At 30.5% G+C, this 23353-nt stretch overlaps 1 pseudogene; it reads left to right on the top strand.

Annotated features, from left to right (window-relative positions):
- Nucleotides 1-23353, top strand: part of LOC118033102 (pyruvate kinase 1, cytosolic-like) — a 61119-nt pseudogene that overhangs the window by 8079 nt on the left and 29687 nt on the right.

The raw sequence follows: 23353 nt of genomic DNA, 5'->3' as shown, positions 1-23353 counted from the left end.
CCCTAAAAAATAATCTTAAATTATGGAAAAAGAACAGATTTCTAGCATCTTGTTTTTTTAGGGGAAAAAGTCTTGTTTGAGGAGTCACCACCTAGTATTATGGTCACTAGGAACCCTAACTGATCAACAGAGATTCTATGGTTCGGGACTGGTTACGTAAAAGAGAAGATATTATCACCTCTTAAACGTTCTGCATAAGGCAAACTACATTGCTGTTTTTATCTTGAATTGCCAAATTTTATTTGTTTACGCTCTAATGGTTTATTCACAATATTTCTGACTTTGACATCAATGAATATTCAACTACGGATAGTTTCAACTCTAGTGTTGGTAACTATTACATAGCTATAAAATAAATTTAGATCAATATTTTTTTATTCTTGACTCTAACACTAGTGAATAAACAAATAAACTAAATTCATTTTATTACGCGTTCACATATTTTTTCCTATATAGTTAAATAAAATAAATAAATAAATAAAACAAAAAAAAAACAATTAAATCATTGATTTTTATTCCTGACATTTGGCGTTAGTGAATAAACCAATAAAATAAATTTTATTTTTCATACATGCACACATATATTTTTTCTTGCTAAATAAAATAAAATATAACGAATAAAAATAATATAAATTTAAACCAATATTTTATTCCCGACTCTGGTATTGGTGAATAAACCAGTAAATTTTAGATTATTTTTATTCATGCATACACATATTTTATTATTTTTCTATTTTTTTCTATTTTTCTATTTTTTATTTTTTCTATTTATGTTTTTGGGCTGGGCCCACCTCAGCCCACATGGGCTGGGCTAGACCTAGCCGGCTCAGCCCTTAATATTTTTATTTTTCTCAAGTTTATTAAAATAATAAGGAACAAATCTTACAAATTTAAAAGTTTGAATGAGAATGAAAAATTGAAAAAAAAAAATATAATTTCATAAATTATCTCAAATATAATAAATAATAATCAAAATAATAGAGATCAAATCTAAAAAATTAAAAAAAAAAAATGAAAGATGAAGAGATTAAAATAATAATAATCAACATTTCATAAATTATTTCAAATAAAATAAGTAACAATAAAAAAAATGAGGACCAAATTTGATAAATAAAAAATTTCAATAAAAAAATAATAAGGAAAAAGCAAATAGCAATTATAAAAATAAGGACCAAAGTTAATATAAAAATAAAATTTTAAGAGATGAAATTGAAAAATAAATATTCAAAACAAAATATATATAGCAGTCAAAAATTTGAGGATTAAATTTGATATAATCAGCAAATAATGACATTTCTAAATTTTTCACAACTTCCAGAAAGTGTTTCCCCCCCAAATTTTTCAGGAAAACACTTTCCTGAAAATCAAGCCAAATTTTTCTTTTACTGGAAAGTGGTTTCCATTGACCAACTTTTGTAATGGCAAACAAACACAAGAAAGTTTGGAAAGTGATTTTCCGGAAACCACTTTCCAGAAAACAAACATAGCTAAAGGGAAAACACTTTTCTGAAAACCAAGCCAAATTTTTCTTTGACTGGAAAGTGTTTTTTGTTGATTGGAAAGTGTTTTCGTTGACTGGAAAGTATTTTGCGTTGACCAACTTTTCTAATGACAAACATACATAATAAAATTTGGAAAATGGTTTCTCGGAAACTACTTTCCGAGAAACAAACATGGCATTAAATACAAATGGATATTGATTAGTCAAATTAACATGAGATTCTAATACTATAAATTAAAAGAATTTTTATTTTTAATTATTTTTTAAAATAATATCATTTTTATGATAAACTTTATTTATTTGTCAACTCAATACCCATGAGTAAAAACGTTTTCCTTCAAAATAACATAAAAAGAAAAGAGTACCAATCTGTATTAAAATGATATTATTTTAAAAAAATATTAAAAAAATTATTATCACGTATCATAAAAAGAGTAACCTATTCATAAAATATTTTTATCACATATTATAATAATATGGGTATTAGATTCATGGAATCCCTTTAGTACTCAAGAGACAAGAAAAAAAACTATCCGTTAACATCGTAGAAAAATCAAATCGACATTCGAATCCTCTTCCCTGCAGGAAAAGACTACCGTTAAAAAACAACCCGTTTGTTACACTTCCACTTCATTGATTTTGATTTACAGTACACGAAAAAAAATTCCTTGATCTTTCAAGTTCCTCTTTCTTTGCCAGTTAAATTCTGTAACAATGGAGTTCCACGGAGGAGACAAAGTAGAAGTATGTAGCGAAGAGGAAGGATTTCTTGGATCATATTATGCAGCGACAGCGGTCAAGAGCTTGGTGGAAGAGGAAAACATGTCAAAGCATCTGATAGAGGCCAATGCAATATTGGATGGTAATTTTCAGTTTGAAAAGCTCCCTGCTGGAACATTTGTTGCGTGTATCATTCTGTTTTGGATAATGATGTGCTAGCTTCTTACACGAGTGAGAGTATTATTCTCCTGCTTATAGCTGTCCCCATTCCTCCAGTTTGGTCAGTAAGTTAGATAGTATTATATGCTTCATAAATCCCAGACTAATAGAAGTGTTACACTGTGGTTTTTCTGTTGCTTCAGGAAGTAATGGAATTTCTTCTAGTGCAGAGACCTTTGCGAGGACTGTATCCAAGTGGAGACCTTCTCTACTGTTGGGAGAATTTGTGCCGAGGTAATTTTTGTCAATTATTCCTCCATTTTCCCTTGATATTTAGATGAGGAATTTCTTTTAATGCATCTGACATTTGACATCATGACAAGGGGATGATATGTATTGGACAAAAGCATTTTTAGAAAGCACTGGAGCTTCTTCACAATGTATGTGATCTAGTTAGAATATGTTTGTCCACTTTGACAATCTACTCACGTTGTGCCAAAATATGCTATGCAGGCATTTTCATTGCTTAATGAAAGTCCTAGAATTCAGGTTCTGATATCTCTCTCCCCCCCTTCAAGTTGTTCTTTCCTTTTCTTTCCTCCTAGTGCTTAGACTATTTTGTATTCATGGTGAATTAATTTGACAATAGAGTTGTTAGTTGCACAAATATGTGTAAATGTTTTTTGCTCATACAGAATTAAATTAAGCTTCAATTATGTTTTTGTTGTGGTTGATGATGCTTGGTATTGTTAGTTGCAATTATTTTCCTAGCTTAACTTTAAGAACACTAAGCTGTCAATGCATTTTCAAAAACCCCTGTGATTTCTCAGGGCCTGGACCATGCCGAGAATATATAACTGATGTACCGTTTTTGTTTTTATAAATTATAAGCCCCCATATATAATACCTGAGGGCTTTTAATTTGATTGGATCTTCAAGGCCTCTTGAACATTTTGAAGTGTATTTTCACATGTTCTATCATTGCATCCAACATACCCTGTCTTTTGATTGATGAAATCAGCCTATGGGACTGTAGTTCACTGATTTTAGTATTATGCTCAGACTGTGGTTGCTGCCCTTGCCTCTGATCCAAATGTCTGGAATGCAGTTTGGGAAAACAAAGCCCTTCAGGAATTGCTCCAGTCACAGAATGCAAGTAAGTGTACCCTTGTGTCTTTCAATCCACTCGTCTTTCTTATTATTTTTTATATTCCTGTTTTCTATGTCCTTCTGTTTTGCCTCTGAAAGCCTAGGAATCTGTTGCAGATAAGGAATATGTTGCAGATAATGAGTCTGTTGGAGATACTGACTCTCAGGATGCAGCAGTTTCTTTCAAAGAAGCTCACAGAATTATCTGACGATGAAAAATGAAACTGGAAACTCTCAAACTGGGCTCATGATGTCATCAATAACGTTAAGCTTACTGTGGTTGACATGGTGACAAATGTATCTGCTTACTTTAAGAAGATTTTTAGCTTTTCATCCGCAGAGCACGCACCCGATGCCGCAGATGAAAAGGCCGGATCATCTACCACTGAGAAGACCCTGGGAGCCTCTCTCATGGCTTTGGCAGTGATGGTCATAATGGTGGTTGTGCTGAGGCGCCCTTAAAACTCTATTCATTGGCAAGCCAACCTGTAAATTTGCGAGTCTACATGCAAATTGCTTCTCTCTCATCTCAGGTCGTGACGGCTCCTATGTCTTCTATAAATGCTATAGCTGTTGAAGCATTCAAAAAATATATATTGGTTTCTCTCATTCAAAATAGACAGTCTTTTGACATTTATTATATGAATTTGGGATGTATTCAGCAATCTATGTTCATGATAGGACACTCTTAGGACTCCCCCCCCCTTTCTGGCAAATAAAGAGATGATCGCCTGCTTACAAGTAATTAGTTTTCCAAGCTCATGTGTTTCTTACTTCAGTATTATTCTTTGCTGGCCTGGATTTTGCATTCTAGATGGGTTTTGACATCCCAAGATCACGTATAATTTCATTTCTCTTTTAAATTTCTTTGAAACAACATTTTATGTTTTCTTTCTTCGTTTTTTTTTTTTTTTTTTTGGTTGTTGCTGTGCAGTTCTCAACCAGCCTTCCTAAGTACACTTCTTCAGCAGCTCAGAGAAGTTTAAAGACCTTGTGTCAGGTGATTATAACTTGTAAGCTGTACGTTGCAAGCAAAATTGATTGTTGATTAATAGTGTCCACATTAATACTTTAATTATCATTTGTGTCCTTGACAAAAAAAAATTTCAAAAAGTTGTTTTAACTAAATCTCTAACACAGCCTTAAAAAATTGTCCTTTTCTTATATTGTATTGTCTTATGCATGGAAAACTAATTTTATCATAGAACAACCCAGCTTCCAGTTATAAAATTCTATTCTAATTTGCTTGGATAAACGCTGCTTTCACCATGGATATATGTTAGGTTGAATCTATTTTAAAATGTAATGCTACCATATCAATCTCTTTTGGTTATCTTACATTCATCAAATGGAATAAATGGTATTTTTTTTTTCTTTTCTATTTTTGATGAAATATTTGCTGTTTTCCATCAACAGTGTTTGTGTCTCTTCATGCAGAATTCTGCATTCATATTTTTTCTGAAGTTTTTGGGTTCTATTCTCGTACAAACTTTCTTTTACCCTTTGAGTAGCCCTATATGGAAATAGCAAGTAGTTATAGCAGTGGAAAAGTTTCAGAATTAAAGACATACATTCAAACAAATATGGAGAAGTTTGAAAGTGTGAGCTTACAGTTATACATTTCACATTTACACATAGAGACAAATTTAAGATCTCTTCATCATCATCTAAAACAGGCTTTGTATTCTTTTTCAGGACAATAATCTTGGACTGGTGAAGCAAGTCATATCATCCATGTATAAGAGAAACATTCAGAGATTGACCCAAACATATTGGACTCTTTCCGTCCAAGACATAGCCAAAAATGTGCAACTTAGCAGTCCTAAAGAGGCAGAGATGCATGTGCTTCAAATGGTAGTTTCCTATGCAATTATCCTTGATGCTAAGCTTGCAGCAGTTTCATAAATATCTTTCCTTTTATTTTTTGTATGATCAATTTATTGCAAAATACTGGAAGTAGAAAGACCACTAATAGTGCACTCCTGTATCTCATACCATAATTTAAATGAACAATTTCATTTCAAACTGTAGATCGAAGATGGTGAGATATATGCAACAATCAACCAGAAATATGGTATGGTTAGATTCTTAGAGGATCCAGAACAATATAAAAACTGTGAGATGATTGAGCATATCGATTCATCAATTCAGAAGTGCAATAGCTGGGATTTTACACTTTTATTTATGACATGTAACTTTAATTTGATATGGCCTTTGCAGGCGGTGAAAAAGGGAGACACCATTTTTGTTGGTCAATATCTCTTTACAGGAAATGAAACTACTTCTGTGTGGCTAGAGGCAAGTAGCTTCATTGCGGCATGTCATGTCACCTACTTTTCATGCCAGGTGGATCTTTCACATACCATAAGCAGTAACTTTTATTGCTAGCTGCCTCCCCATTTCAATTAAAACTGTTCTTGGTACAAACAAGCCAGGGGACTTTGTATTCAAAACATAATGGCCTGCATCAACTTCAAAAAAGAAGAAGAATCTGCTTAATTCAATTTCATGATGATGCAGGTCGCTGAAGTCAATGGTGAATATGTGGTTTGCTTGGTAAAGAACTGTTACATTGAGTGGACTGCTATATACTTTGCATGTTTCTCAAATCCATACTAATCTGCCTACTCTCACTGATAAAGATAAAGAGGTATTTGTTTCTACTCGATTGTTGTTATAAAAGCTTATATTGAATCATGTTTGGTGTTAACCTTTTCTTGTTTGACTGATCAGTGCTGGCTTCCATCATTTATAATGGAAAAATGCCACCTATTTCTCCTTACCCATTACTGCTTTGATGGAATTTTAATGATCAATATCAGGTTATAAGTTCACGGGGTGTTCAGAACAACATAGACATCCTCTCACTTTCATACACTAGGCATGCAGAAGATGTTCGTCATGTAAGGATTTTCCGTCTAAGAGTTGTTTTCTATTATCTCTTTTCATTGTAAAGTAAATTACTTCGACTTCTCCCCTTTTCTGGGTCCTTACAATTTTTTGCTGCATCGATATATTTCTCCCTCCCCCTTTAACATTTCAATTGTGGTCGGTCAGCCTTTTATACAGGCTCGAGAATTTCTTTCTAAACTCTTGGACCTCTACCAGACTCAAATTTTTGCAAAAATTGAAATTGTAGAGCTGAGATTTATAATTCTGTTATCATATGCTATTCTTTATGATACCCGTGCTCAGGGGCGGAGCTAGAATTATTTGTTAGGAGGAGGCCAAAATTAATATAATAAAATATAATATTTATTTTAATTTATTGTATATGAGTTATAAATCAAAACCTGTATAATTTAGTTTTATTTAAATAATTTACTACAAACACATATAATGATCTTTGTATAAGATAAAAGGTTTGGAGCAATATCAAATCGAGTCAAAGCAATGAAGTTAATTTCATCTTCATAATGCATTCATCACTTTAATGTTGTTGGTCATTATACCTATTAAATATAAACATACAAAGTATATAAGAAACATTAGCTAAAGCGAAGCATTATTTGTGTTTGATAAAACTTGAAATAAAAAAATAATAAAGAATGATTCTTACATATTTATTTTTAATTGTGCTCGTCGTTCTTTCATAAAATAAAAAATAATCGATTATCATATCAATTCTTCTTATTTGTTCATTATTCAACCTAAAATCAAAACATGTATCGTAAGAAAAAAATTGATAATTTTAGTGGCTCTTCTAAAAACAACATAAAAAAATTCAATCATAATCAAAACAAACCAATAAAAATATATCTAATTAATTTAGAAAAAAAAATCACAATAACAAGAATTCAAAAACAATTGGTAGAATTAGCATATCTGAGAAAAAAAAAAGAACAAAATTGGTAGAATTATAAAAAAAAAATCTCATCAAATTATTAACAAACATCTCAAAACAAAACAAAAAATAGATTTAAAATTTAAATTACCTTGTTTTGTTTGATGAAAGATAAATTAATTGATGATTTTATTTTAATATTTTTATAAAAAAAATTTATTTATAATTTTTTTTTATTATTTCATGATTTATATTAGATTAAATTGATAAATTTTTTTTATTTCACAAAATAAACTCAAGAATAAACTGGGAATTCTCCGGAATAAACTCAATTACCTAGTAAAAATAATTTCTTTTCACGTACATCAAGAATAAACTCAAAGAAAGGCCCACTTTTTTAAAAATAATAACTCTTCCTCTTATTTAATTATACTAAATTACCTAGTAATAAAAAAATATGTATTTTGCAGGGGGGGCCCGGGCCCCTGCCTGCCCCCCCTTGCTTCCGCCACTGCCCGTGCTTAAATTCCATTATAGGCCAAATTCCTTATTTCTAATGCATTTCTTTCATGGATTAACTTATTTTGATGAGATCCTACAAGAAGCAGATGGTGTCATCCTTTCCCGTGGAAATTTGGGGATAGATCTCCCACCAGAGAAGGTTAGTTATGAAACCTGATTAATGAGCTTGCATATGTGTAAGTTATCATAAACATGTGGAATTAAAATACACTGGTCTTAGAATTGCTTGTTAGCATGTGATAATCAAAAATTAGAGTTGATAAGGATTGCATAATAGCAATATATAGAAGATAGAAAGGAAATGGAGAAAGTGCTATGCAGCAAAATTCTTTAAAGTAAAACACTTTTTCCTTGATATGATATTTGTAAGTAAATTAAATTATTTGACTGACATGTTCTTGAATACTGGTGGAGCATTGTTTATGTCCAAAGGCTTGTCTATAAATGTGTGTACCTTTTCAAAATTTGCATGAGCTAAATTGTTAATGATGTTGATATGACTCGTGCAATGGTCTGCATGCTTATATCGCTGCATATTCTTCTTCTTCTCCTAAGTTTTTACCTAAACATATGATATGTCCAAATTTGGATGTGTTCTACAAACTTATCATTTGGACTGCATTACTATGGATGGTTAGGATAAAAAATCTTATATTTTATGATGCCTTATACATAATGATCCTTGCACATGTTTATTGATGCCTTAACAAGCTACTAATGATAATGTGATTAAGCAAGGAAGAAAGTCGTTATGACAGGGTTTTTTATTGATTTATCGATGCTCAAAGTTGAAGTTTATGAACATAATTATGCAGAAACAGATCACATTGAGGTAAGAAATCTCAGGAACACGTAGTTTCCATCACATAGACTAAAATGAGAAAAACAGAGCTAGAGATTAATTCACAACTACTTTAAAATGACAAAAACAAAAGTTGGAAACCATAATATCCTTTGTGAAGTCTGAGATGTTACATGGTCCTTAATTGAAGGGGTAGGAACTAAATGATGCTAACTCATTGGCTGAAAGTCATAACACAATAACTCTAAAGTGTGTTTTGAGTTGTTTTTTTAGAAACTTGATTTTTAATATTTCACTATAAAAAGATTTTTTTTGACTAACCATTCTTCTAGGTGTTTTTGACAGGATGGATAGACTCATTGGCTGAAGTCACAACACAAGGACTCTGAACTGTGAATTTTTTTATTGTTTCTTTATGTGATAAATGGCTAGTCTGAGCTTCAGTTTTTTGTTCTTGCCTATCTCAGTTTTTTATTCTTTATGTTAAACTATCATGTCTTGTAATCAATGTTTTAAATCAATTTATCTTGCTTGATTTGCCAGCCGTTATCTTTGCTGAAATCTTAGAAGATGATGTTTTGATCTTCCTCCACATGTACTCGTTACTTACTGAGATAGGTATTGTTTACCTTCCACTGAAGCATTCAGCTTGTCAAGAGTGATATGCTCTCTTTTACTGAACATATAGGTATAAGTGGAGTGTGAAAGAGTTGCATAAAATGCTTCATAGGTGCAATGGGCAACTTAAGCAGTTCAACCATGTAAACAAGAAGGCACTAGATCAACATGTAAATCTCACTGAGAAACAGGAGGAACTCCAGATAAGGCAAGCTGAACTTGAGGCAAGTGACGAGGTACTACGGTACTTGATTTTAATGCTTAAATTTCCTCTATGTGTGCTTATTGTTTTTTAAGGTGAGATTATGATTTATGTATCTTTTCCTTCAACGACAAACATAAGCCATAAAAAAAATAGTCTGAGCTTGAGCTTGATGTGAAAGACCTGCTAAAGTGAATTTCAGGACATATCCAAGCCAAGGTATCAAACTCTAGCAAAGAGAAAAAAGCTAATTATTTTTTGGGGATAAAGAATGCTTAGTGCTTTTATTTAACATGTACTTTATTTTCAGGATGATGCTATGATTTAACGTGTGCTATGCTAAAATGTAAGGTATCTCCTCAACTAAAATTTTCCACATATTACTACCTAAGCTATAATTTTAGTTGAAAGTACCTCACATTATGTTTTTGTCCTCTACTGTCAATAAACTAATCGATACAGCTAACATGGTAGATAATAATAAAACGCAGTCTAGTAGATGGAGAGTTTGCAAATAAGTAATTAAAACATCATTATTTAAGAATTATTAGGGTATTTTGTTACTTATTAATATGTTAGGGATTTTACACCTGCTTTGATTTGACCTAGTTAAGGATTTGGGGGACTTGTATAGGCATGGATATTTTTGAGTCTTAATGCTAGATGCTTGGCTAGTGAAATTTGAGTTTTTGCAATTTTACAGGTTTCCTTACTCTTGTGGATACCAACTCTTCTACTTTCATTGTAGATTCAAGGAAGCTTCTTCTGGATTTCTAGGTTTTTCTTTCCTTCACTCACTGTTGGGTGATTTTTTGTTTTAGTCCAAGGAACCGGAACGATCATGTTATGAGAAATAATTGATTTTTTCTTTCCACGTTAACTGGACACTTCGATGATAAGTTTTTTACCTTTTCCAAATGTTGTACTGGCTACAAATGTTCTGGATTTATTGAAGGTCTATAATAGTAACTAGTAGATGCCCGCCATTAAACTAAAAACAAGACCCTTTTGAGAATTTCTAGTTTGACGATGAATTATCTTCAAGGTTTATGTGTACATGTATGGATTAGTTGAAATTAGATAAAGATGTTTTGTTACTTGGTTGATTGGTACCAACAATTAAAGTACATTGTAAAGTACCTGCATATATGTTTCTAGCGTGCACCCCAACCACAATGCTACTTAGGAAATTTATATGATTCGCAAAGTAAAACATTTTTTCCTTGATGTGATATTTTTAAGTAACTTAAATTATTTGACTGGCATGTTCTTGAATACTAGTGGAGCATTGTTTATGCCCAAGGGCTTGTCTATAAATGTGTGTACTTTTTAAAAAATTTACATGAGCTAAATTGTTAGTGATGTTCAAGAACATGTGACTCCTATAATGGTGTGCATGCTTATATCGTTTGATTATTCTTCTTATTCTCCTAAAGTATTTACCTAGAACGTGATCTGTTGAGATTTGAAAGTGTCCACAAAATGATGGTGTGGTCTACATAACTATGGATGGTTACGATAAAAAATCCTATATGTTATTTTACATGATGATCCTTATACATGTTTAATTTAGATAAAAATCCTAAATTGTCAATAAAATCTATAATTAGCTTACATTTGGTAGAAGGACTTTTGCCTTGTGGAGTGTCTTTCATAAAAAGTTTTTGGTAACTGCAGTATAATGTAGCGTGAAAAGCAACTGAGCATCCTTTATCAAAAAACAAGTCGGACAACCCTTTTCCAACAAAGCTAACTCGTGACAAAAGGCTGCAAAAGGAAAATGATGATTTACAATGTCTTTTTCTTTAAATTTGGCTTAGGCAAGAGTTCAGATTAGTCTATTTTGATACTTTTAACATCAATGTGGATGTATGATGTTGTCAGAATCTTCCTATAGGTGGCACTTTCTTATCTCATGCTCATCATTTAATTAGAAAAGGACCAGGCTCTCTTATCAGATAATTTCATGATCAAAAACACAATATTAAGGTTTTTTTCTTTTTTTATTTTCTTTTTTTCAATTTTTTAGGTATCTTTAGTAAATTGGACTTAACAGGAGCTATATCTAAAGAAATGATTAACCTCTAGCATGTTATTGAGTTTACAGGAACTTTGAACTGTGAATTTGCTTTTATTGTGTTCTTTGTGGTGATAAATGACTAACTATGAATTTGCTTTAGTGCCAGCTTTAATTTTTTGTTCATGGCGTTTAATGTATTGTTAGACTATTATGTCTTGTAATCAATGTTTTAAAATCTACTTATCTTGCCTGGTTGACAGCTGATATCTATGCTGAAATCTTAGAAGATGATGTTTTGGTCTTGCCTCTACATGTACTTGGTACTTACTGAGATACGTCATGTTTGCATGCTTCCACTTAAGCATTCATCTTTTTGAGAATGATATGCTCTCTTTTATTGAAACATATAGGTATAAGTGGAGTGTTGAAAGAGTTGCATAAAATGCTTAATAGGTGCACTGAGTAACTTCAGCAGTTCAACCATGTAAATATCATTGAGAAACAGGAGGAACTCTAGAAAAGGGCAAGTTGAACTTGAGGCAAGTGACGAGGGACTAAGCTATTGGATTTTATTGCTTAAATGTCTTTTGTTGTATTTACTTGTTTTTAACGTGAGATTATGATTTATTTATCTTCATTTCAACAAGATTATGTTTTTTACTTCAATGCTTATATGTAGAAAATAATAGAACTTATATATGTTTTTTGATCAGCAAAATATGAATCGATAGATCTTACTTTCAAAGGAGTTGCTCAGCAGTTCAACAAAGTATTCGTTGAACTTGTGCAAGGTGGTCATGGTCATTTGGTTATGATGAAGAAAAAGGTTAGTTAAAGGAGCCTTTTATGTCTTAGTTTCATTTGTTCTTTTATTTACTCAAATCGTTCATATTTCCCTTGCTAGTCTTATGCAATGCCTTGACATTCTTCCTTTGTCTTTTTATTGTTTTCCAAGTTTAATTAGTATATTTTTTTGTTTTTCATGTTTGAAATTTTGAGATAACTATAGGAGTGCATTTTAAAGTTTCATGTCATACATTTGTGGTCAATCTAGATAGCCGTTGAAACAATTCTATAAATTTTGTGGTATCTTGACAAGAAGTTAGAAGATGATAATTGTGACGATGATGGACGTCATGAAGCAAATCTGGAGGGAAATATGTTACTGTGAAAATGAAGGTATGAATATGTTTGTCACTTAAATTATATGTGTTTATTTTTTTGCAGAAATAAGATAGATATAAAAAAGAACGTATTATGTAACATGATGCCTTAATTGCTCTTTTTGCAACTCAATCATAACTTATTGATCAATTTTTTTGGATATCATCAACCATTTGTAACGAGAAAGGAAACGTACATCATTTAACGAGGATAAAAAAAATATAAGAAATTTTATTGGAATGCAAAATTTTCTTTGTTTACTTTCTAGGTTGCTGACTATGCTAGTTGCTTGTGACTGTAGTTGGTTGATGGTTGATGGTTGTGAGAGAAAAACAAAAGGTGAGCTTCAATAACAAGCTTCATAACACTTACTATTCATTTAATGTTTATTATCATAACCATAAGAAAGAGATTGCAGTGACTTGTAAAATGATTATGAATATTATTTTTTGTTATGATTGAATTGAATTTGGTTTGGAGGCCATTTATCATTGTTCCCATGGATCTTTAGGTGGCTAGTTTTGTTTTGGAATTCATTGTTGCTTATTATTACATTGATAAATTTTTATAAATTGATTGTAAGGAACTAAATTTGTTGCCTAGACCCATTATACTTTGGGTGTAAAGGCCACTAAAAGACCACAGCTGGAAATGTTTGTCATGCATACTGAAATGCTACTGTAACTTAATGTTGATAGTTGTATGAATGTGGTCTATATAAATCTATCTAGAATGACATATATATTCTTTACATAGGATAGCAGGCCCAAAGATCACTTCTAAAATTGTGATTTCTCATCTTTAGAGGTATCAGTTCGGTGATTTGGTTTTAAATTGTTCCATGTTTGTAAAATTCTTGCAATTTGTTAGATTTTATTGTTGCTGTTGTTTTTGCCTGTTGTAATTTGTGGAATGATTTCCTTGAGGCACAACATGTCTTGACAATACATTTCTATTTAAACTCGATTTATGAGGATCCTCACATCTTTACGTGCAAAAGTCATTGCACTAGAACATGATCTTCATAAAATCTTGTCAAGAAGCCTCTAAGAATCATGATCTCTGCTACTAGTTAGAAAAGGTATAGTTTTGCCATTACTTTATGGATTTTGGTTATCCATTATGGCTAATAATCTTTTATTTTATTTGCACATGAATTGAAGGAACTAAATTCAGTTTAAGAGCATTTATGGTTTTTTTTTTTGTTGCTAAACTTTGTGGTTTGGTTTAATCTTTTGTTTTTTTTTTTTTTTTTTCACTTTTCAGGAAATCACCAATTTTTTTTTTTTTTGTTACCATGTTCCGACTATTTCTTGATTATTTTGTGTTGCCAATATTAATATCTTATGTTGTAGGTCAAGTTGAATTGCTTGCATTCATTTAGTTATCACATGCTTGAAAAGGCATGTAATTGATTTATTCTTGATTTATAAGGTTGTTGTCTTTTTTTTTTTTTTTTAGAATATAGTTTACACATATGACTTTAAGGACAAAAAAATTAGTTGTGTTGTTTTTGTAATTCATTGAATTTCATGATTTTTAAATACAAAAAGTTGGTGCATGGTCGGCTCTATGCACTTTGGACGACGTGTGCACCATCTCCCGATGGTTTAAAATAAGCTTATGCTATCTCATTTGGTTCGCCTTCATGTCATCTTCCTTTATTGGTGGCGCATGGCATCTAATGGTCGGTTTGTCGTCGATTGCCCTTCATCCCCCCCCATCATTTTTCTCTTCTCCCCTAAAAAATCAACTCCAGTCTTTATGGTGGTTGGTGTTTCAGATTCAGTTTTTTTAATTTTGATTTTTTAATTTCTTCTTTTTGTTAAAGTTTTATCTTTTTTCAATTTAATCATTCAATTTTAATTTGTAAATGTAAGTTTTACAATTTAGTCCTATTTTTTATTATTTTATTTTTTATCAAAGTTTTTATTGTTTTCAATTTATCGCTCATATCAAGTATTTTTAATTTTTTTTTCTTCAATAATAAACTAATTTCAATTTGGTCTCTTTTTCTTTTGATTTCTTTGTTTTTTTAATATGTCCTTTTGTCAAAGTTTATATGGTCTTTAATTTTATCCTTCAAATTTAGTTTATGTTTTTTGTTATTTCAATAATAATAATAATACTAGTAAATCATTCTAAATTCTAATTTAGAATAATAAATTTCTAAGAAAATCATAAATTAAATTTTTTATTAAATTTTAAATGAATATAAATTTGAATTCTATTAAAATAAAAATGGAATAAAAAACCAAATATATAAAAATAGTATATAAATTAAATGTATTAGATGTAATCCTTGTAATTAAATATATATTAGAAAATATATTAAATAGATAATAAGAATATAATGGGAATGATCTTGAAAAGAATAGATAGTATAGTTATTTACAAATAGAATTTAGGTAGTGTACATCATTATCAAGAAAACAAAATATGAATATAATCGAATGGTAAAAGAAAATTTACTAATGAGAAGACATGGTGATAGTTATGATGGCGGTGGTGGGTGATGGTTATAATAATAATAATAATAATAATAATAGTCTTCAAATCAAGTTTATATTTTTTATTATTTCAATAATAATTAATTATTATAACAACAACAACAACAATAATCATGGTGGTGGTAATGAAAATGATGATAGTAGTCGTGTGGTGGTGGTGGTGCTAATAATAATAATAATAATATGAAACTCAAAAAAAAAAAAACAATTAATAAAGGAAAGGGTTTCCCTGTTAGCTATATGAACAATCAATTCATTACAATAGTCAAGTGAAGTCTATGGCCTTAAAAAACAAAACACATTTGCCTCGGAGGTAGGGGTGTTTTTGTATTTCACATGGTTTATAAGAACAAAAGTACTCCCGAGGAAAAAAGAGCTAGCATAGTTGTGGTAGGGGTATCTCAATATTTTTTATTTTTTTATAAACAAACCAAATTATACATGTTCCCTTGAATCCAACAAAATATAAGTAATTAAGGTCAGGGGTATTTAGGGTCTTTTAGCATTTTGAAATTTAAAAAATTATTGGCATGTTGGGGCCACCTTGCGCTTTAGGCGGTATGTGTGGTGGCATTCGAAGGTCAAAAATAGATTTTCACTGTATAATTTTATTCATCGTTGTCTCTTCGAATTATGGGTAGCGTTTTTTTGTTAAAAAATAAACATTGTTGTCTTAATTTTCAATTAGCGTTGTTGCACATTTATCATGAGTGTTTTTTTTTATGTCATCTTTTAGCTTTATTTCAATACCTAAATATTATTTTTTTGTATAAAAAAAATTGTGTCGGCGGCAAAACACGTCCACCAAGACTAATACAATGCCTCAAAAGCGAATTAGGTTCCACAAGGTATTTGGTGTTTTATTTACCGGTTGTTTTAAAATGATTTGGGTGGGTTTATTAGGTTTTGGTCTATTGGATTTACGGTTTTTTACCCTATGGTGGATAAAAGGAAAAAAGAAAGATGTCAAATTGAGTTTGTGGGGCTGATTTGGTGGCATTGCCAGAGATGCATCTGATTAGAAGTGGTAAGGGTTGTAGCTACTGACATGGTGGTTGGGCTTTGGTTAGAATTCAGCAATGCTACTAACAGGTTTCTATTTTTTGTTGGGTGGTAGGGTTGTTTGAGTTAGTCTTTGTTTCTTTGCTCTTGCTTTTTTCTTTTTTCTATGGTTAAGTTTCTATGTATTTTTTTTGTTCTATTTATATTGTCTTGCTTATCTCAAAAAAAAAAAAAAAAAGCACAAACTCAAAATGATACTACACATTTATATTATTTCCTTCTTGAACTAGGAACTCTCTACAATTTATTTATTTATTTTTTTTTATTTTTTCTTGATTCTTTAGTTAACAATCATCTTAGTCCTTTCTTTTTCTCTATTGCCTCTAATTTTCATTCCCTAAACTTTATTTTCATTATTATCTATTATTATTATTGTATTTTATTTTTCAATCTTGCCATCCAAAATAAAATAAAATAAAACTGCAAAAGTTATTAAATGATGGAAATTGACTAGATTTTATTGAAAATATATAACATTTTTAATATTTTTATATTTTTTAAAATACAAGGAAAAAACATTTTGGACAACCTTAGTAATTAATGATTATTATTTCTGAATTTTTCATTTTTAATGTGTAAGTGATTCTTGCATTCTTCAATTCTTGAACGAATTAAATCTAACATAATCGAAGATTAACTGGTTTCGTGACGTTATTTTATTTCATTCCAATAGTGTTGGTAACCTTGGGGCAGGTTTTTTATTGTGTCACACTTCTATCAGATCTATTTTGGCTTTTTAGAAATCAGATCTCAATCTTGATTGTTATTAACACATCATCATCATCATTGTCGTCATCATCATCATCTTATGTGTCACCCAAACCCAATATATATCATCATCTTTCATTATCACTGGGCTTGGATGAGTCATACCTATGTTGATCATCGTATGAATTCTCAAACATACTTTGATCACCGTAATGACAAGTTTAATCCTCTCTTCACTATCCTAAATGGGCCAACAGATTGTGATGCTTGTCTACCCGTGGAGACTAATACAAGAGTATTGATCATGTTTTATAGCAGAGGAGGATATGATTTGTTTTAGGTTGACCACTAACACATAATTTCACCATGTTAGATTTTTTCAAATGAATGATTCAATCATATTCCTAAAACTCACATCATATGAAATTAGAACATGAAGACACTGATGTTCCCCAACTTGACACTTTCAAGTTAATATCCATCAGTAACATGCTTAAAAGTAGCATTTAACAGCACATTGCTTCTACCATTGTAAGTGACAGTGTTGTTTATGACGGAACCCACCCCTACTTCCAGTTTTGAACTTATTATTAGATGAATATGGATTGATTTTAAAGGAACCTACTCTCTAAATAAGAATGCCATGACCTCCTTGTCTTTTAGCAATGGTTAAAGTAGTGGTATTAGTATATACAAAAATATAGAACTAAAGTGAAAAAATCAAGGAAAAATAAATGGAAACTTTTGTTTGGTTGACTCAAGTTCAATAAGATTTTTATTTTAATTGATTACTAATTTTTTACTAATTTTGTTCAATTTTAAGTTAATCAAGGATTGAACTTCTAAAAAAAAAGGAATTTAGGATTGTCCCCTTAATTATTGCAGGCCATCTCGAGTTAATCAAGGTGGATTTCATGTGTTTTCTCACCAATATTAAATAATAATATTATTCAATTAATAATAAAAATCTATTTAAAAAAAAACCATGTTATCAATGTTTTTTTCTCTCCCCTGCATAGCTCTGGACAATAGGCTAGTATATTACTCTATTTTGTAGGAAAATGTTCTTGGCAATACATAAAAGCTGCTATATGCTTACCATCTCTTTCAAAAGACCAAGTTCTATAAATGGTGCACATTAACACGTGAAAGTTGAATGCTAAAAATGGTAGTGGATTAACTTTGGAAAACTCAAATCCTAAAAGTGTCAGGTCCAATATTAACAAGAAAGAAAATGACCTTGCTTCTTCATACACACACAATAGTTACATGAACCGCGCGATGCCGCGAGTTATTTTTTTTTTACATAAAAAATATCAAAAAAAATTAAGATTTAAAAGTCTTGGGTTTGGCTGTAATGCTTAACCTAAGAGTAATATTTATAATATTAATAATAACATTAAACTTGCATGACCCAAATTTAAATGAGTCTGACTGCAACACCGGGCCCAAGAATATTGGATGTGGATCTGGTTATAAGGTCGTGTCATAAAAATGTGATAATTAAATAGATTAATTAAAAAAAACAAAGAAAAAAACCAACAGGAAGAAAAAAGCTAATGAAGAAAAAGAAAAAAAAAATTGAATTAATTGGGTTAACCCTTTAAACCAGGTTATCCCCGTAAAAATGGAATTCATGCCATGAAAGTTTGATAACTAAATAGAAGAAAAAAATTGACGAGTTACCCAAAATTAACTGGGTTAACCCAACAAATCAAGTTAACCTGTCAAGTCTAGGATACATGTCATTGAAAGTCTGATAATTAAAATAGAAAGAAATTTAACATTAACAACTAAACTAAATGAAAAAAATTAATTAAAAAAATATTAGTTAACTTATAAAATCAGGTTAACCCATCAAACCCGGGATTCGTATCATGAAAATAATATGATAATTTAAATAAAAAAATTTAACATTAACAAACTAAATCAAACAAAAAATTTTCATTAAAAACACAACAAAAGGTTATATAATATAACATAATAATTATAATTATAATTATATTATATAATATATTAATAAGGGAAAGGCGTGGGGAAGCTACAGTGCTTTCCCCATGCCTTTTAGTATATTGTTAATAATAATATTAATATAATATAAAATGGTCTAATTTGTGATTTCCCAAGAATCCACTTAGGGAAATCATGCATTTCCTATATCAGCAGAAAAATGAACGATCCATCAAGTTTGGGACTGATCTATGATAATGGGCCAGAATCGCACGAATATTAATCCGTATTATTACATTTATTCCAAGACAAGGATTCCACAATCACTTAAACAAAATCAAGAACTATTAGTATTAGTATGTTGTTGAATAGAAATATGGAATGTCAATCTTTGATAATTTTGTCATCATCTAATTATTTTTGAATGGATCCATCTAACGGTGTAAAATATTATAATATAGTAAAAGAATCAACTAAAAAAGATCTTATAATTCCAACTAGGAATTTGAAAGGGACTTATTTAACTTTATCATTAAAAGGGATTTCGTATTCAGAAATAGTGGCCAAATAGGCTTAGACAATCTTAGTATTACAAAGTCGGCGTGAATAATTAGAACTTGACCTGATTTTAGGTGTGGTTTGTTTTTTGATATACATTTTCACAAACAAACTATCCCAAGTTAGTTATTGTGAATGTTTCTCCTCAATAATTATAATGATAATTATGATGGAGAAAATACAATTCAATTTGAATGGATTCAAAAATGTTGTTACTATATGAATTGTGATTAACAATTCTACTGTTCTTGCCATTAAATAATATTTTATTACTTTTGAAGTCTTTTTTAATTTTAAATTGTCAAGTTTCAAATATTCAATTACTGAGATCTGATTATGAGTTAGTAAATGGTAAAACACTGGATTTTCCATTTTAGCTGCTTGTCTCCCACATTACTACTCAATTTTCAAATGTTTAGCTAGTTCTTAATTATTAAAGCAGTTGGATTTTATTTCAAATGTTGAATAAAAAAACAGGTGGACAATATGTTGTTATAAATTTAGCAACACTAAAGCCACTTAATTACATTTCAGTCATGGAAGTTCACCAAAATCATATTAAGAAATGTATTTATTATAAATAGATGAAACATATTCACAAGACATTCTGCCTCAAAAATCAAGTGTGTTCACAACAGCACAACAATTATCTCAGCATTTATGGAGGTGACAATGAACAATTGGATCCCAAGTATCCATGATTTGAGGAAGAGAGTATTACTTGCCTAATTATCTATTGGTGCAGGGAATGGTTTGTGTCTAAGGTGGCTGGTCCTTTAATGTTTTTAAAAAATACATTTTGGTACAAGAATCTTTTCTTTTTCAGTAATTTTTTCATGGGAGTGGAAAGATGAGTTGTCAAATTTTGGAAGAGAGAAAGAGAGAAAGAGAAATCTCTTTGTTAGTGACGATCCAACCATAAAAAAATGTTAAAATTGGTGTCAATGAGTTTCGCTAGGTGATGGGAGTCTTATAGTGGTTGCTTTAAGCCTCGATATAACCTAAAAAACTAGATATATGTCAAGGATGCAATTTTTTTTTCCAGTTTGTTTTAGTGGTTTAGACCTTTTTTTTGTTTAATAGGTTTGTCGCATCCGACATCGCGGCAGCCCTAAAAAATAATCTTAAATTATGGAAAAAGAACAGATTTCTAGCATCTTGTTTTTTTAGGGGAAAAAGTCTTGTTTGAGGAGTCACCACCTAGTATTATGGTCACTAGGAACCCTAACTGGTCAACAGAGATTCTATGGTTCGGGACTGGTTACGTAAAAGAGAAGATATTATCACCCCTTAAACGTTCTGCCTAAGGCAAACTACATTGCTGTTTTTGTCTTGAATTGCCAAATTTTATTTGTTTACGCTCTAATGGTTTATTCACAATATTTATGACTTTGACATCCGTGAATATTCAACTACGGATAGTTTCAACTCTAGCGTTGGTAACTATTACATAGCTATAAAATAAATTTAGATCAATATTTTTTTATTCCTGACTCTAACACTAGTGAATAAACAATTAAACTAAATTCATTTTTATTACGCGTTCACATATTTTTTCCTATATAGTTAAATAAAATAAATAAATAAATAAAACAAAAAAAAACAATTAAATCATTGTTTTTATTCATGACTTTGGCGTTAATGAATAAACCAATAAAATAAATTTTATTTTTCATACATGCACACATATATTTTTTCTTGCTAAATAAAATAAAATATAACGATTAAAAATAATATAAATTTAAACCAATATTTTATTCCCGACTCTGGTATTGGTGAATAAACCAGTAAATTTATATTATTTTTTACTCATGCATACACATATTTTTCTATTTTTCTATTTTTTCTATTTTCCTATTTTTTATTTTTTTCTATTTTTCTATTTATGTTTTTGGGGCTAGGCCCACCTCAGCCCACATGGGCTGGGCTAGACCCAGCCGGCCCAACCCTTAATATTTTTATTTTTTTCAAGTTTATTAAAATAATGAGGAACAAATCTTATAAAGTTAAAAGTTGAATGAGAATGAAATTGAAAAAAATATATAATTTCATAAATTATCTCAAATAGAATAAATAATAATCAAAATAATAGAGATCAAATCAAAAAAAATTAAAAAAACAAAATGAAAGATGAAGAGATTAAAATAATAATAATCAACATTTCATAAATTATTTCAAATAAAATAAGTAACAATCAAAAGAATGAGGACCAAATTTGATAAATAAAAAATTTCAATAAAAAAATAATAAGAAAAAAGCAAATAGCAATTATAAAAATAAGGACCAAAGTTAATATAAAATAAATATTCAAAACAAAATATATATAGCAATAAAAATTTGAGGATCAAATTTGATATAATCAGCAAATAATGACATTTCTAAATTTTTTACAACTTCCGGAAAGTGTTTTCCCTCCCAAATTTTTCAGGAAAAACACTTTCCTGAAAACCAAGCCAAATTTTTCTTTTACTGGAAAGTGTTTTCCTTTGACCAACTTTTCTAATGGCAAACAAACACAAGAAAGTTTGGAAAGTGATTTCCCGGAAAACAAACACAGCTAAAGGAAAAACACTTTTCTGAAAACCAAGCCAAATTTTTCTTTGACTGGAAAGTGTTTTTCGTTGACTGTAAAGTGTTTTCCGTTGACTGGAAAGTATTTTGCGTTGACCAACTTTTCTAATGACAAACATGCATAATAAAGTTTGGAAAATGGTTTCTCGGAAACTACTTTCCGAGAAACAAACATGGCATTAAATACAAATGGATATTGATCAGTCAAATTAACATGAGATTCTAATACTATAAATTTAAAGAATTTTTATTTTTAATTATTTTTTAAAATAATATCATTTTATGATAAACTTTATTTATTTTGTCAACTCAATACCCATGAGTAAAACTTTTTCCTTCAAAATAACATAAAAAGAAAAGAGTACCAATCTGTATTAAAATGATATTATTTTAAAAAATATTATTATCACGTATCGTAAAAAGAGTACCTATCATAAAATATTTTTATCACATATTATAATAATATGGGTATTAGATTCATGGAATCCCTTTAGTACTCAAGAGACAAGAAAAAAAACTATCCGTTAACATCGTAGAAAAATCAAATCGACATCCCAATCCTCTTCCCTGCAGGAAAAGACTAACGTTAAAAAACAACCCGTTTGTTACACTTCCACTTCATTGATTTTGATTTACAGTACACGAAAAAAAATTCCTTGATCTTTCAAGTTCCTCTTTCTTTGCCAGTTAAATTCTGTAACAATGGAGTTCCACGGTGGAGACAAAGTAGAAGTATGTAGCGAAGAGGAAGGATTTCTTGGATCATATTATGCAGCGACAGCGGTCAAGAGCTTGGTGGAAGAGGAAAACATGTCAAAGCATCTGATAGAGACACACCACAATCCTAGAGCTAAAACACACGCTGGAGCACTTTGCTCAACGGTCTTAACCTGCGCACCCACCCAACACCTAAACCATTAACTCGCCCGCTCAAACCCAGTCCTCTATGAAGCTAGTTGGCAGCTTCTAGCTAGAAGAAACTAGAAGCTAGCTGGCACCAATTGGTGCCAACTAAGTCAAAGATTGTAGGCACCGAATTGGTGCCAGCCAATTAAATCAATATTGTAGGCACCAATTCGGTGCTACAAGATGACTAAGGCAAGGAAGCTTGCCTATAAATAGGCAGTGCATCCTTGCCTTATGCACAACATCACAAGAGAGAATTAAGAGAGAGCAAGAGGAGAGTGAGAGAGGGAAAATAATCCCACAAAATTGTGAGGTATTTGTGAGAGAGTAAGTGAGGTGTTTCTCCTAATAATAGAGAGATTCTTAGTTGTTCTCCTATTATTTGAGAGAGGTTGTAATTCCCACATTACTTAGTAAAATCCTTCTATACTTGCCCGTGGACGTAGC

This window comes from Populus alba, chromosome 11 (genome assembly GCF_005239225.2).
Source record: "Populus alba chromosome 11, ASM523922v2, whole genome shotgun sequence".
In the NCBI taxonomy this organism is placed as follows: domain Eukaryota; kingdom Viridiplantae; phylum Streptophyta; class Magnoliopsida; order Malpighiales; family Salicaceae; genus Populus; species Populus alba.
Note: the sequence above shows the minus strand (reverse complement) of the source record. Positions and strands in the feature narration are given on the sequence as shown.